Genomic DNA, 4,984 nt, shown 5'->3' with positions numbered 1-4,984 from the left:
ATTCTTTGGGGTTTTCTTTGGAACATTCAAAGTGTTGAGTGTGTGATCACCATCTGCTGGGCTGGAGTGTGCACAAGGCTCATGAGGGAGCAACAATGGAATAAATTAGAGAAAATAAGTTATTATTAAGTTGGTTATTACTTGGTTATTTACTTGGCTTATGCTAAATGCCAAATCCATAAATGTACATGTTCAATTAGGTATGCAAGAGCTGATCATTTAAAGTGCGCATGATAGGTTAGACAAATAACTTATCTTAATATAATTTCATCATTTAATATTTCACTAAAAACCTGCCTAGTCTTTTCTAGTTTTTGTTGTTGTTTTTTCTTTTTCTTTTTTGTTTTTCTGGTTTATAATTTGACTTCCTGATATGATATGATGCAGATATGACATATGCTGAGATATGTTACCTAGCAACCATAATGTTAACAAAGGCCAAAGGCACAACAATTATGATTTGACAAAGAAAAATAAATGAAAATGAATGAATAATGATATTTTTCAGTTGAATCAATGTTTAAAGTTTCAGAAAAATGCCTTCCTTGTGCATAAATTGTTCCTGTATTTTAGATGGAGTTTTCCATGTTGAGGACGCAATTAAAGGGATTCTGTTTTAAAACCCATTTCCTGTATTTTACAACTTTGTCTACTTTTATCCACAAACTGTCATTTAACTGATGGAAACTATGATAAGTATTTATTACAGGTACAATCCCACCAAACCAAGTCAGAATTAGACAAATATATGAATCTATCAAATGCATTTTAAATGGACAAAGTTAACAGTAAAAACCCAAAACAACCACAGAATTCATAACTGACTGACACTGACTGAGTCTTCTCTTAAATTATGATGAGTTAACTGTGCCTTTGAAATGTATTTTATTTTATATTATACATTGTCTGAGAATTGTGTATTTTATATATTATTTACATTTTGATCATGTTTAAAATTGTCTGTGCCTTTAAAATAGAAGAGACTGTGGTGGCTCGTATTGGTTTCAGGTTCCTGTATCTGGGATATTTTAAGGACTTTTCACCATTCAAAATAAATAACATTTTGATTTAAATTGTTAATTGCTGTAGCAACTGTCCTTATTATCCATCATTCTGAAACACACAGATATATTACTCCCATAATTTAAAACAAGACCAATCAATCAAACAATCTATTTCTTTTTTGCTTCTCAGAGATCTGAAGTTTGAATCATAAATAGCCTTCACAGAAACATGAAAGGTACACTATGAACCTGCTTGATGAAGATGTCTATGCTTTAAACGATCTCTCTTACATTTATAGAGCTCAGCATTGAGAGTGATCCCTACCTTAACCATCACAGAAACCAATGAGCATATATACACTTCAGGAGCAGTGATCCTAGATATGCTGGCTACAAGAGCAACCATGGGAGCCATAAGATACAATACCTACCATGAAAACGAGGCTAAAAATAAGGCAGCGCGGAGAGAAAGTACCCAGGAGATACAGCCAGATACCCATACCTGAAGGGCTGGAAACTGCCAAACAAAGGCTCCAAGCCTTGGCCAGTCACGTAAAGAGGTACACGTGACACAATGAAGCCAGATGAATACACCGTCTGTTTGCAACACAACCGGCGAAAGTTTACACTCAATGGCAGGGTAATAACACCAGAGCAGATCCAGCAAGGCTGGAAGAAGGAGGCATCATGTAACAGCAAATCACAGTGGCTGGTGGCTCTGAGAGAAGACCACAGCAACCCCTCTGAACAGAATCCAGTCACCATCACAGTGGCAGACGTCCTGGAAAGAGTCTCAGGTATGAAAAACTGGACCGCACCAGAGCCTGACATGATCCACACCTACTGGCTAAAGAAATTCACTGCTCTCCATGACACTCATGGAGAGCAGTGAGTAAACACATGAACCAGCTGCTAAAGGATGGGACTCACCCTGAATGGCTATCCGAAGGGTGTATGATCCTGATCCAGAAGGATCCCTCAAAGGCTACAGTCCCATCAATGATCGGCCAATAACCTGTTTCTCCACAAATGGAAGCTCATGTCAGGCATCATTGCGGCTAAGATAAGTGAGCACATGGAGCAATACATGAACACAGCACAGAAGGGCATTGGCAAAGATACCAGGAGAGCCAAACACCAGCTGTGGATCAAACAGTCTCCTGAGACTGCAGAACCTGTAAGACCAACCTATGCACTGCCTAGATTGACTACAAGAAAGTTTACTCAATGTCACACTGATCACTGAATGCCTGGAGTTGAACAACATCAACAGGATACAAAGAGCCCTGTTCTCTATGAGTCCTCAGTGCAAACTCGATGAGGTTGTGGATAACCAACCTTGAGGCCAATGGCAAGCCACTTGCACAAATGACCGTCAAATGTGGCATACACCAAGAAGACGCACTGTCCCCACTGCTGTTCTACATAGGTCTGAATTCCCTCAGCCAAATCATCAACAACACTGGCTATGGATATGACTCTGGAATGGGGCCACCATCAATCATCTCCTCTACATGGATGACATCAAGCTGTACTCTAAGAATGAGTGAGACACTGACTCACTGATCCACACCACCAGGATCTACAGCAGAGACACTGGAATGCCAGGTGTTGACAAAGAGAGGGAAGATAGTATACACTGAAGGGGTCTCAATTTCAGAAGGAACAGAAACAGATATTGAGGATAGTTATAAGTACATTGGTATCCCACAAGCAAATAGCAACCTTGAAGAGGAAACAAGGAAAGTATCCATGACCAAATACCTCCAATGAGTAAGGCAAGTCCTAAGGAGTCAGCTCAATGGCAAGAACAAGACCCAGGTAAGAAGCAGCTACTAACTACCAGTAATCAGATCCCTAACAGGAATCATACACTGACCAAAGAAGGAGATACAGATCACAGAGATCAAGCCCCAAAAGCTCCTGACCATGTATGTTGGATTCCATCTCAAATCCAGCACCCTGAGACTGTATCCGAGCCGTAAGGAAGGAGGCCGAGGACTAGTGAGTGTGAGAGCCACTGTCCAGGACAAAACATCCAAGATCAGTGGAGTGCAGAGAAAAAAGTGCTGGAGGAACCATCATGGGAGGACAAGGCCCTACATGGAACATAACTGAAGTGGCTGATATCAAGAAATCGTACTTGAGAGAGCTGGTCTGAAGGATAGAAGCACTCATCCTGGCTGCACAGGAGCAGGCTTTGAGCTCTAAAGCAATACATGCCCAAATCTACCACACCAGACAAGACCCAAGGTTTAGGCTGATAGATGCTGGCAGGGAAAGCATACATGGAGCGCCATAACCAAGTGGTGGGCATAGAGTACAGAAACATCTGTGCAGAGTACACAGATGTTACTACTAGATGTACGACAGACCCCAAGATCAAGGTGGGAAACACCTCCGAAGTCGTGCAGAATGATCAAGCCAAGATCCTGTAGGACTTCAGATACAGACTGAGAGAATGGTGATGGACCAACCGAACATTGTGGTGGTGGATAAGCAACAGAGCAAAGCCGTTGTGGTGGACATCGCAGTACCAAGTGATGGGAATATCAGGAAAAAGTACAAGAGAAACTAGAGAAGAAGAGCTGGAGAAAGCCTGGAAGGTGAAGGCATCAGTGGTGCTTGTGGTCATCGGAGCACTCGGGGCAGTGAGCCCCACACTGGAAAGATGGCTACAGCAGATCCCAGGAAATATATCAGACATCTCAGTGTCAGTACTAGCAACAGCAATCATACTTGCGCAGAACCCTCAAGTTCCCAGGTCTCTGGTAGATAAAGGATGAGACCACCTGTGGAGGGTGATGATGAGATTGTTTTTAATGTATCTATACAATCTCGTTTTTTTATTTTTTTTATTTGTTTATTTGATTGGGACAGTGCATGTTAATGAACATACATGACAAAAGCACGAATGTAAACACGCCGGATTGTAGCCATACGGCTAATTTCCATCCGTAGTCCCACGGGTCAGGGTCACAGGGATTAAAAATACAACAACAATAAAATTTACATTAAACAATGATCAGGCCTTAAATACAATTTTCAACCATACAATCTTACAATCTTAGACACTTTGCACAAAACTCCATTAACATTCACTCAGCTCATTATCCAGACCCACATGCAGCATACAATACTAAAACGGTCCATAAAGGATACACAATATATAATAAACAGCCTGGCACCTAGTGTGTGCAAGTTTGGTTTGCCCAGAGCCAGTTTTTCAGTTGAGCCTTAAATGAATTATATGTTGGGCACTCCCTCAGAGTTAAAGGGAGGCTATTCCACAGGTTCCCACCTTGGACAGACAGGACCATCTGACCAAAGGTAGTACGTCTGTGGGGTATGACCATATCTCCTCTGGCGGAGGCTTGTGTGGTTCTTTGTGTGTTTTCTTTACTCTTGATAAATTATTTTATTGGTGGAGGAGCGAGAGAGTGCAGAACTTTATAGATCAAACATGCTGATTTTAGATTGATCATGTTTTGAAAATGCAGTAATTTATATTTGTACAGAATATGGCAGTGGTGATGTGACAATGTTTTTTTGTCCAGTGTTTTTAAAGCTTGTTTGTAGAGGCTCTCTATGATTTTCAGAGATGTGGGGCATGCGAGTGACCATGTAGTGAGACAGTAATCAATATGTGAGATGATCATGGAGTAAAAATACATTTTAGCTGCTTGCAGTGTTAAGTTATTTCGAATATGGCGGAAATTTTGGAGATTAAATTTGACTACCTGTGCTACTTTTTTTATATGGCTTTTAAAAGAAAATGTTGGATCCGGAACTACTCCAAGGTATTTAAACTCTGAAACAAGGTTGAGCTCCTCTCCATTCAGAAAAACATTTGACCTGGTTGATTCTATGCAACGTTTTGAGAAATACATACAGACTGTTTTTTTTTGTGTTCAGCATAAGACACGAGTCCCTGAGCCAGTCCTGCACTGAGGATAGCGCAGCTGTGAGGTCTGTGGCAG

Source organism: Periophthalmus magnuspinnatus, chromosome 24 (genome assembly GCF_009829125.3).
Source record: "Periophthalmus magnuspinnatus isolate fPerMag1 chromosome 24, fPerMag1.2.pri, whole genome shotgun sequence".
Taxonomy (NCBI): domain Eukaryota; kingdom Metazoa; phylum Chordata; class Actinopteri; order Gobiiformes; family Gobiidae; genus Periophthalmus; species Periophthalmus magnuspinnatus.
Note: the sequence above shows the minus strand (reverse complement) of the source record.